Source organism: Panthera pardus, unplaced genomic scaffold (assembly GCF_024362965.1).
Source record: "Panthera pardus isolate Hobbes unplaced genomic scaffold, ASM2436296v1 HiC_scaffold_1, whole genome shotgun sequence".
Classification (NCBI taxonomy): Eukaryota; Metazoa; Chordata; class Mammalia; order Carnivora; family Felidae; genus Panthera; species Panthera pardus.
Genome location: NW_026526654.1, coordinates 66,155,488 through 66,167,914, shown reverse-complemented (window position 1 = coordinate 66,167,914; position 12,427 = coordinate 66,155,488).

Here is a 12,427-nt window from a genome sequence, read left to right as displayed (position 1 = left end):
CAAGGATCTTCAAAGTTCAGATAATGCAGTTATTAATTTTAAAACATTTCAGATGGAGCACCTCATTCAGGCAGTTAAGCTTCCGACTTCGGCTCAGGTCATGATCTCTCGCTTTATGGGTTCGAGCCCCACGTTGGGCTCTGTGCTGACGGCTCAGGGCCTGGAGCTTGCTTCGGATTCCGTGTCTCCCTTGCTCTCGGCCCCTCCCCCATTCGCACTCTGTCTCTCAAAAATAAATACGTTACACATTTTTTAAAAACATTTGAGATGATCTATAATTGGGCAGTATTTGAACAGAGTGCTTCTGGAGTAAATATCGTTTTTTTACTTCTAATTTATAATACAGTAGTTATCGGCCAATGCTCAAAAAGTAACTGGAGTGATTTACAATGTGAAGTCTTTATTCTCAGCATCAGAGAAGGTGTCATTATCTGATGTAGCAGCAGAAGCTGCTGGCAGTCCAGCCACGGCCCTCCCCATTCCTGCACTTAGCCCTTTCCCACTGTCCCTTCTACGGCTCTGCTGGTGGGCTTTCAGCCAATGAAAGAAAACAGGGGATAAATCCCCTAACTTCCTCGGGTATGACAGCTCGGAGATGCATTTGACACTGTCTCCTGGAGTCCCCCAACAACATTGACCCCCAACTGCCCACAACAGCATCTTGCTCATTAATGCCCTTTGTATTGGCCTCCTTCCCTTCTCCTCCTCACTTCTCCACTTACCTCCTGCGATCCCCTCAAACGTAACCTATCTGCATTCAAATCTTTGTCTCAGGGTCTGTTTCGGGAGGGACTCCCATGTTGCGGATTGAACTGTGTCTCCCCAAATCGCATGCTGAAGTTCTGATCTCTGCTCCCCCATCTCTGCATGCGACCTTTTTTTGGAAATAGGATCTTTGCAAATGAAATCAAGTTACGCTGAGGTCGCCCTGGATCAGGGTAGGGCCCTCATGACTGGCTCCTTACAAGAAGAGAAGAGTCACAGACACACACAGGGAGACGGCCGTGTGAAGACAGAGACAGAGACTGGAGTGATGCATGCGTGTGCCCAGGAACTCTAAGGATTGTCAGTAGTCATCAGAAACTACAATAAATGCACACACAGGATTGTCTGAGGATTTCCCCCAAGGAACCAGTTCTGCCAACACCCCAAGTTTGGACTTCTGGTCTTGTGAACTATGAGAGAATAAATTCCTGTTCATTTAATACATCCAGTTTGTGGTCTTCTGTTAGAGCTCCCTAGGAAACTAATACACTGACCCATGATAAAAGTGAATGTTTCCTTCTTCTGGATTTTCTACGAGTCTGGGGCTCTTTGGCTATGTGCTTCAGAGTCTCTTACTGCAGGAATCCACGCTGTTCCTGGTCAGGGGGTCAGACTGTGATGTCAGGAGAGATCGGGCAGATAGGAATGGAAGAAAGGGATGAATGAACTCTTCTGAGTCCTCCTGGGTGATTACAGCCCCTGAAAATAATAATGTGACCATATTTTACAACCAGAAAGATCTGGAAATGGCTGGTGCTCCTGCAACATTCGTGGATCTCCTCTACCCACTCACATAATCAAGCTTGCACAGATTTTAAGTGCTAAGGTATGTTGTTCCCCATCTTTAGGCGGATCACAGCACTAATTAAATACTGGCATAGGAGTCTGTATAACTTTGAACTTGCTTGTCACAAATTATACATTCCAAATCTTCTGGCTGTGTGCATTTCTATTCCATTTCTAGAAAGAAAAAGAAAGAGAGAGAGAGAGAGAGAGAGAAAGAAGAAAGAAGAAAGAAGGAAGGAAGGAAGGAAAGAGAAGAACGAAAGAAAGAAAAAGAAAGAAAAAAAGAAAGAAGGAAGGAAAGAAAGAAGAAGGAAGGAAGGAAATAAAGAGAAAGAAAAAAGGAAAGAAAGAAAAAAAGAAAGAAGGAAGGAAAGAAAGAAGAAGGAAGGAAGGAAGGAGAAGAAAGAAAGAAAGAAAAAGAAAGAAAAAAAGAAAGAAGGAAGGAAAGAAAGAAGAAGGAAGGAAGGAAATAAAGAGAAAGAAAAAAGGAAAGAAAGAAAAAAAGAACGAAGGAAGGAAGGAAAGAAAGAAGGAAGGAAGGAAGGAGAAGAAAGAAAGAAAGAAAGAAAAAGAAAGAAAAAAAGAAGGAAGAAAGAAGGAAGGAAGGAAAGAAAGAAAAAGAAAAAAGGAAAGAAAGAAAAAGAAAGAAGGAAGGAAAGAGAAGAAAAAAGGAAAGAAAGAAAAAAGGAAGGAAAGGAAGAAGGAAGGAAGGAAAAAGAAGGAAGGAAGAAAGAAAGAAGGAAGGAAAGAAAGAGAAGAAAGAAAAAAGAAAAGAAAAAAAGAAAGAAAGAAAGAAAGAAAGAAAGAAAGAAAGAAAGAAAGAAAAAGGAAGGGAGGGAAGGAGGAAGGAAGAAAGAAAGAGCAAGTCACTGAGTCTCTTGAAAATTATCTCAATCTTTTATCAAAACCCAATCCCAGTTTTCAAACCTTCAGAGGTTTCTATCTTCTTTTATCCCACTTTATTGAGCCAGCTGCCTCCTCCCTAACTTGCATGTCAGTCTTTTTCTGTAAGAAATAAATCTACCTCTAAGGGTTTGACCTTGAGCCTGGAAGATGGAGGAAGCACAGAGGGAAATAAGTACAGCCTGACAGAGACGATGCAAACCCACTCCTGAGGCTCCGGGAGAAGGAGGGGGGAGCGCCTCGTGTGTTTTGGTACCACTGAGTTTTTCTCCCGGACTTTCACCCCCTAGGCCGGAGTCATCAGCTGGGTACCCAAAGCAAAACCCTGTGTGGGCCTGTGGCTGAAAGTGGCCACACCAATTTGGAAGTCTCTTTCAGAGATCTGATCCTACCATGCTGCAGACAAGGGTTGCCATGGTAACTCTCCAGGGGGCATTTTCAACCAGACAGAGACATTCCAACATGCAGAGACGGGTGGTTAAGAAAATCTATCGTGACATCGAGTTGGCGTTTTAATTTGAGGCAGAGTCAGAAACTCTGCCTGCAGCTCGGAGTGACCCTCTGAGCGGGAGAAGGCAAGTGATCAAAGTAATCTGTCATGTCTGTAATCAGACCCCCAAAGCGGGGAGGGCGCTGTCTGGAAGCCCTCTGGGGGAGGTCTCTCCACAAGAGTGAAGCCCAGCCAGCTATAGCCTCTGCAAGTACTGTTAAGAGCCCAAGTCGATGATGTTCTTCCCGGCCAGGGAGGCCAGCATGGTCTTTCTTTTCCTGACTCGCTTACCCTCCCCGTCTCCCTCCCAGAAATCTTCCTGCCTTTCCAGGTTCTTTCTCTCTTGGCTGATCTGCCATATCGGATTTCGGATGCATTTGGCCATGGACTTCAGTCCTAGCCGCGGGACCTTGTTCGCTCACCCCTCTGGGCCACAACTTCTGCGCCCGTGGTGGTGGACACTATTGTAAACAGCGAATAGGGAGACATCTGTAAACGGCTTAACACAAAAGGAGCACAGAGCTACCCAACAAACGGCTGCTTCTCCTCTTACAACTTTTCCTTAGTCTTTGTGCGAAGAAGAGTGACTCTAAATTAGAGAAGAATATGTCCCTCTAGTTCTGTGGGTACTTGGCTAAGATAGACGAGTTCAATGGTAGTACTTTTCAGTTGGAGGAGGGACTCTCCTAGGATAAAGGCACAACATCCCAAGAAAGCTGGAAAGGGACAGGCAGAAATAACACTCAACAGGGGCACCGGGGTGGCCCTGTTGCTTGAGTGTCCGACACTTGATTTTGGCTCAGGTCGTGATCTCGTGGTTTGTGAGATTGAGCCCCTCGCCCCCCCCCCCCCCCCCCCCCACACACACCTCAGGCTTGCGCTGACCGCATGGAACCTGCTTGGGATTCTCTCTCTCTGCCCGTCACCTCCTCTCGCATGCAGACACGTGCGTGTGCTCGCTCTCAGAAAGAAATGAACTTAAAAAAATATATATATCACTGAACAAAATCTTGCTATGACCCTTTCTAGTGAGTCTGGGGCGCTGGGGGTGGGGGTAGGAGGAAGTGCAAGTGTCCCCGGTAACACAACAACGTGAATGCACCAGAGGCCACTGGACTGTATGCTTAAAAATGATGCAGCTGGCAAATTTCATGTTATGTGTATTTTTAACCATAATTTTAAAAAGATGTGTCACAAGTGATTTCCTGAGCGTTTTATTCCAGACTTGGTTTTTTTTTTTTTTTTAAGTAATGCAATTAACGCATTAAGCTAAGGGTAAAAAAAAAATCCATTTAGGTTGTTTTTTTTTTTTTTTTTGTGGTTAATGACAGCAGTGGCATCCTTAATGCAGGTGGATTCACAAAGAAAAAGGCACTGTAAACTTTGAAAAGCCAGTGAAAGAATGAAAAGTTATTAAATCCCCCAAATCAAAACCTCTTTTCTGATCCCTTTGAACTTGGATCTTAGGCTACCTTGAAAACACGGGGTTTGGTTTCCTTTCTGTGTCCATAGTTCGCCCCCAAAGGTAAATTTAATCTGCATGAAATTGCAGTCATTACCCAGCCGTGTGTCTGATGGGGTTGGCTTCTGTCGGGGCTGGAAAACATTCGAGGGCTTCTGGCTTCTCCTGCTACCCAGGCATCCACTCCAGGGAACGCAGCCACCTTCCCAAAGAAGGCGGAAAATTTCTGTCATAAAGGTGGCTCGAAGGGTGGCTGTATTAAATTACCCCTTAAAATGGCAGGTGCAGTAAATTATTTAATGAATCTTCCGCTGCAGCGTTTGGGCTTTTGTTTTCTTCAAATTAAAAATGAAGTGGGGGGGGCGGGGTGGAAAAAGCAATTTCAGTGAGACGCTGCTCAATGTTTTTCAAGCCTGTGGAATTTCACTGACACCTCCACCCCCAGAAACAAGCATGTCAGTCACAGACTCAGGAGCTGAGAGGGGAAGAGCTTTCCAGAGCTGCTCTGACCCAAGGCGTGCAGACAGGCGCTGGCAGTCACCAAAGGGGTGTCTGCTGTTCTGGGAGCCAAAGAGGCCAGATGTTTGAGGCCACTCATGGGCGCAGAGTGGGACGGTGAACACTGACCCTGTGAGCAAGGGTGAGGCTGTTCCTGCCCCCTGGCTCAGCGGCTCCCTGGAAGGGGGGAGGAAAGAGCACTTCTCCGCGTCCTATGCGTGATGCGTCGTCCTTGTACCTTACCTGTGAGTTTTCACAACAGCCTCGGGCAGAAGGTACCCACAAGTAGAAAATAGCTCAGAGTGAGCGAGCAACTTACCGAAGTGGTGATTCCTCATGGTAGACTTTGGGACCGGGAGGACTCCAGAGCGCTCCCTCCTTCCATCAGACAAGAAATTCCGTTCTGCAACCTGGGAGGAGGGGGTGTTCAGTTTAGGGAGGACGATATGGGGCAAAAAGCAGCAAGGAGATGCAGTGCTGCTAAAAAAAAAAAAAAGCAAGAACCCCATGAAGGCCAAGTTTGGGCGGGAGGAGAGGGGGCTTGAGTTTAGGGTGAGGCTTCCTGCTTGTGTTGAGTAATTAATTAATGGGGAGCCACTGAGGATGTATGAGAAAGGGAGTGCCCATGCCAGATCTTCAGGAGGTTCCTTCAGCCACAGTCTAGGGGGCAGACTCACATGGAAGGACTTCAGAAGGATGTCAGTGGTTTGGCGGTCAGTTGGCTTCAGGGTGTGGACTTTCTCTGTTTTCTTTTTTTTTTTTTTAATTTTTTTTTAATGTTTATTTATTTTTGACAGGGAGAAAGGCAGAGCATGAGCGGGGGAGGGGCAGAGAGAGAGGGAGACACAGAATCCCAAGCAGGCTCCAGGCTCTGAGCTGTCAGCCCAGAGCCCGACACGGGGCTCGAACTCACGGACCGTGAGGTCGTGACCTGAGCCCAAGTCGGACGCTCAACCGACTGAGCCACCCAGGCGCCCCAATGTTTTCTGAGCGGTTACACTTTCTCCCTTCTGCACACATCCCTCCGGAGAAGGAGGCAGCATAGCGAGCTGGTCACAAGCTCGGCCTCTTTTTTGCTGTGTGAGTTGGAGCAAAGTCCTTCCCTTCTCTGGGTTTACTTTCCTCTTCTAGAAAACGGGAAAAATAAGACGTGCTTCACAGGGCTACCGTGAAAGATACAGGAGAATAAAGTTATTTAACACTTGGCAGCATGATATACATTTAATAACTGCCGTTATTATCGCTCTTATGCATAGATAGCAGCCCTTTGCACTTTGGCAAGCAGGCCTGATCAGAATGGAAACCGTAAAGTAAGTGAAATTAACCTTTGGTCCTTTCCACCCCTTCCCCCCAGACCCCCAAGCTCCCAAAACTCATTTGGTGGCAAAATCGGACGTGAAGTCAAGGGAGCCTAGCGACAGACTTCATCTGAGTGTGAAACTCATCCAATGTTGCTGCTGAAGTTCCATGTGTGTGATGTGGGGGCCTAGGTGCCAAGGTGTTTGGTCAATCACTAGTCTCGAAGTTGCTGTGAAGGTAAATTTAATATGATTAATGCCGGCAATCAGCTGTTTTTTTCTATTTACTTATTTATGTATTTAATGTGTATCTATTTTTGAGAGAAAGAGAGAGTGGGGGAAGGGCAGAGAGAGGGGGCAGAGGATCCGAAGCAGGCTCTGCACTCACAGCAGAGAGCCTGATGCGGGGCTCTCGAACTCATGAACCATGAGATCATGATCTGAGCCTAAAGTCAGACGTTTAACACACTGGGCCACCCAGGCGCCCCGTTATTTTTAATTACTTATTTTAAAATTTTCTTTTTTTTTTTTAATTTTGTTTTTGAGAGAGGGAATGAGAGAGCGAGAGAGAGAGACAGAACGTGAGCAGGGGAGGGGCAGAGAGAAAGAGGGAGACACAGAATCCGAAGCAGGCTCCAGGCTCTGAGCCATCAGCACAGAGCCCGATGCGGGGCCCAAACCCACAAACTGTGAGATTGCAACTAGAGCCGAAGTCAGGCGCTTAACCAACTGAGCCACCCTGGTGCCCCTGAGATTTTCATTTTAAGTAAACTCCATGCCACATGTGGGGCTCGAACTCACAGCCCCGAGATCAAGAGTCATATGCTCTACCGACTGAGCCGGCCAGGCACCCCTCAGCTGACTTTAAATCAAGGAGATTGCAATCAATAATACGGGTGGGCCTCTGAACTGGTGTGCTCAGGCTGCCACGGTAAAAGACCACAGACCGGGGAGCTTCAGCAGCAGAAATTTATTTCTCAAGGCTCGAAACCCAAGATCGAGGGGTCAATAGGTTTGGTTTCTCCTGAGGCCTCTCTCCTTGGCTCACAGATGGCCTCCCTCTTCCTGAGTCCTCACATGGCCTTTTCTCTGTGCATCCCTCCCTGGTGTTCCTTCCTTTTCCAATAAGGATGCCAGTCCGGTTGGATGAGGGCCCCAACCCTGTGACCTCATCTAATCTGAATTCCGTCTTGAGAGATCCTATTTCCAAATACAGTTAGACCCTAAACAGAAGCATTCTGGGAGGACACAATTCAGTCCACGCCATTCTCCCCCAGTCAGTTGAAGGCCTTAAGAGGAAATATCGAGGATTCTCGAAGAAGATGGAATTTTGCCTCCAGACTACAACATAGCAATCCTGCCTCAGTTTCCAGCCTTCCATCCTGTGCTGCAAATTTTGGACTTACCAGCCCCTACAATCCCATAAACCAAGTCCTTAAATCCAATCTCTTTATGTCTGTCTGTCTCGATCTATCTACCTACCTACCTACCTACCTACATATCTCACACGTAAGCGGTATATAACTCAGGGTAGAATGGACTGGGGCTGAATGTGGGCCAATGTTGACTCTCCAGAGTAGCTCACTGAACAGAAGTCCTTAATCAGTAGGGCCTGTCTTTGGAAAGTGAGCCCCATTTGAGCCAGTGGAAACCCTTCTGTATAATTTGCCTAGAAAACACATTTTCTCAGTCTTTGGTGATCAGTCCTTCCTGCCACTTTCTCTTGTCCGTGGGACTTCCAAATGATCTCAATTGTAACTCCGAGCTACTAATTAAGTCCGTTAAACACAGTGAGTTTTCTGCCTCCAGCAGTGCTATAGAAATCGAGGGTTTTGCTGGTAAGTGACTAATCTGCCTGAATATATTAATTGTTGCGTGAACTGCTAGAGCTTTGAGAACAGTCTAAAAACATCCTAAGAATACCTTGATAATGAAACATCTCCTCCGTGATTGCCCTTTTCATGGTCAGAAGAACGTGTCATACCCAAAAGAAAGCCTCCACCTGTATCAACACAAGCGTATCAAAAACAGAATGCATGGGTGTGCTTTCGTATTTGTCTCTGTGAGGACTGGCTGGGATGTCTTACAGCAGTGACCTCCCCCCAATCCCCAAAAGTGCCCGGTGAATGTCCAGTGAATGAACAAACGAACGTCCTTCCTCTCCCCTCCCCTCCATCCTTGATTTTGTTTTGAAAGAAGGGGAATAGCTCCTTGGCTACAGGTAGTGCCCTTAGGTCTTGTGAGAAAAGTTTGGGGGAGCCGTTTAAGAAAGAGTCCGGAAGAACTCCTGCTGGGGCAGCCACTCAGACACCCCATTTTGCCAACTGAAAACCCCGCCCCGTGCCGCCCTGGCAATCTGTGGCCAAGGTCAGAACAGGAGTTCTTCCTTGCAAACGTTCAAGTGATGTAGGCTTTGCCGTTAGGAGCAGTTTGAGGGGGAGCTAAAACTCACCTCCCTGGGTGGGAGCAGACACATGAAAACTTTCAGAGAGGAAAGGTCAAGCCGGTCCTCCAGCAAGAGGGCACCATCTAGAGACAGAGAGAGACAGTGAGAGACCAAGGAGCCAGTGACTGGCAAGAGCCGTCTAAGCATCAGGCGGAATGGTGAGCTGTTCAGGTCCTGGCATCTGGAGGGCAGGTGTGAGCTGGGCAGGGGGCAAAGGACACTCTGTGGAAGATTTGAAGTCCTGGGATGAACTGCGCCTCTCTCACAGTGATTTGGAGGCAATCCTGGGCCAAGGTCATGTGCCAGTGAGGCAGGGAAGTACAACCTGCAGAGGCAGGGGCCTTGGGAAGAGCACCTGAGGTGGGAAAAGTGGTCAGGTGGCTTTGGAGACCGATAGGCCTGGGTTCAAATTCCAGTTCCAGCATATTTCTTGCCATATGGCTCTGGGTGCGTTCCTTACTTTCTTTGAACCTCTGTTCTACCGAGTGGGATTTAACCACGTCTCACAAGGCTGGTGTGAAGATTTAGGAGAAAATACGTGCAAACTGGTAAAGCGCTGTGCTCGGTGCATGGTGGGTAACAAGTGCTCACAACGTGAGTGTCCTTTCATCCTTTCTCCTGCTCTGATTTCCTCCAGGCTCACCTACACACACACACACACACACACACACACACACACACACACGACAATGAAAAAATTCTTAGTTTTAAAGAAGTACCATTCTTACCTTAGGAGCCTTCAGACATGTCTTCCAACTTTTTTGGTTACAGACCACAGTCAGAAATACATCTGAACAAAACCACGTGTGGGCTGGTGGTGGAGAATGGGTGCAAGCACCGAGCTGCACCCCGTCACGTAGAACATGCAGGAATCACAGATCCAACAGCCCTGTCCTGTGTGCCAGAGAAACCCCTCTGTAGGCATGCCAGGGAAATGAGGGAGAAGGTTCCGGAGCAGCACTGTTTGTAAACACCCAATCTGGAATGACTTTCGTGTCCACCAGCCCCAGGATGGTGCCGGTATCATGGTACAATCCTACGAAGAAAGCTACACGCCAGTGAAATGCTTGAGCTACAGGTGAACATGCGGACGAGAGAAAAATCTCAGGAACACAGCCTTGAGGGGAAGAAGCAAATCCCAGGAGAACCCTTAGGAAGAGCTCAAAGGCAGACCAAACTCAGTGTTCTTCCTGATGTAGATGTCGGGGGCAAAACTGTGACCAAAGCCAGGGGATGATTACTGTAAAAGTCAGGAGTGTGGCTGCTTCTGGGGGCCGGGAAGGGGAATGAGGTGAGGAGGGTCAGACAGACGGTTTCTTTTTAAATTTTTTATGTTTTATTTATTTTTGAGAGCAAGAGAGACAGAGCACGAGCGGGGGAGGGGCAGAGAGAGAGAGGGAGACAGAATCTGAAACAGGCTCCAAGCTCTGAGCTGTCAGCAGAGTCCGACACGGGGCTTGAACTCACAGACCGCAAGATCACGACGTGAGCCAAGTTGGACGCTTAACCGACTGAGCCGCCCAGGTGCCCCCAGACAGATGGTTTCTAAGGTCTCAGCTCTGTCCTCGTTCTCAGTCATAGTGGGGGAAACTCAGGAGTTGGTCTAATGAGTCTTTAAAATAGAAATTGTATATATGCTGCTGGGGGTTTAATACTACGTCACAGTTAAAATAAAGGTTAAAAAATAAACAGAAATACATTCGTGCCCCCACATCAGTACACACGTTTATGTATCTATGTGCGTGTGTTTATACCAAAATGAAAATTTCACAAAGAAACCAACCTTTTTACGGGCTGTGTACTCCTGTACGTCTACTCTATTCTCTTTGGTTCGATTCTATTTTCTAATGCAGTTGTAACCTACTAAACTGATTTCAGAAGCCCCTAGTGGATCATGACCACAGTTTAAGAACATTGCCTCAGCCTGATGACACATACCAACATTCCCCCTTGCCCAGATGCGAAAGGCTGTTTGAAATATTTGGCAAAGCCCAAAGTGGCAAAGACAGACCTTGTTCTTGGAAGGGATTTACCGCTTTTGATCAGCCATTTGCATTTCAACGGCACAGCTTTTCCTCTGGGAAGCCTTGGGGGGGGCGGGTGCGGGGAAGTGACTGCTGGTTATGGTGCTGTCGAATCAGTCACCCTTGTCATGGGATTCGAACAGCCGAGGAAAGAGAAGGCTGAATGCAACAGTTTGGAGGCTGCGTCCCTGGGGTGCAATAACAGTGTTTCCAAGAGACAAACCAAAGCGCATCATCAGGAAATACACAATGGACGCTACGTACCTAGGCAGCGGGGAGTGAGAATTGCAGCAGCGCATCTAAAGGACAGGAATGCTGAGATAAAAATGGAGTGGAACAGGGCATCCCCTAGAAGAGCATTTTGTTCAGTCGCTGCCCTGTGGTGGCTGGCAAATCATGTGGAGGGAGCAGCTTGCGGGGGAGGGAGCTGCTCGCTGGCCAGATAACAGAGCGGCAGTAGGAACAATCGACAGACAACGGGTGAGCACTCCTTTAGTGTCCGAATGACTCGGAATGTTCCTCTCCAGTGCTTCAGCGTCAGCGCTGCTTTTAAGGTTGAGCGTGACCCTGGACAGAACAAGCCAGCGCCCACAGCTCAGATCCACGTGAATCAAGCATTTGCTCTAAGAGACCAAACACCTGCTTCGAAGAGCTCACGCTTTCCGGGACCCCTGAAAGGGTTCCGCCTTCTGGCTTTCCTGGAGACTCCGAAGCTCAGCAAATGGTGACGTCCTCGCAGGTTCTAGAACCCAGACTAGAGTGGGAGCTGGGAGCCAACGGGGTGCTGTCCCCGGGGGCCCCAGCCCATCTAGCAAAATCCCATATGGGCTATTTCAGATGGCCTCTGCCGTGGGCGAGTATCAGGCCCCTTCTCCAGAGATTGGCCAGAGTTGGTTAGGCTCTGGGGGCATGTAAGTTCTTTGGGACATTCTGTTTAAGCCTTGAGAAGGTAAGTGGATGGAACATACAGGTGTTACTATGGGAGAGGTCAGAGTTAACTGCTGCCCTGTCCCCACCCTGAACCTCGAGAAGCCAGAGCAGAGATTCTGATAAATACCTGGCTGAGAGATAGGATCAGAACTGCCAGGAGGCAAGGAAATCATGTGGGCTCCAAATGATCTCTGTAGTGCTGTCAGGGTGGTCCAAGTCCCCCCTAATCATAGGGGTGGGTTGCGGTAAGACGAGGGCAGGAATGAGAGAAAATGAGAAAGAAGAAATGACAGAGCTCTCACGTTCCTCTCTTTTCTTGACAATCACTGAAAATTGCTAGCCAGAACAATAAAACGTAGGTTCCCAGATCCTTTTCATCCCAGCACTTCTCCCCCTAAGGAGGAAGGAGAAATGTTCTGCAATATTATTGGCGCTCTATGCACACTGCATCATCTTACGTGCAGAGGACAAGACCATCCCCAGGTGAAGTCAGTCCACATGTACTCAGGGCCTTCCTTTTGCATCAGGGTATATGGCAATGCAGGAACTTCAGAACCTTCTGTCCTCTGCAAGAAACCATGAGGGAGGATCTGCTGAGATGCTTGGAAAAGTATCGCCTCCATCCCTAGAAAATTGTTAATGCTTCTTTGTTTGTGTGGTGGATAGAAGGCTGCAATATTGCAGCTGTGTGTGTGCGTGTGTGTGTGTGTGTGTGTGTGTGTGTGTGTGCATCTGCTTGCATGCACGTGTGTTTGTCCACAAACTGGAGACAGAGAGAGTACGCTTCTGAGAAAGACCAGAAAGGAATGGAAACATAGTCTGTTA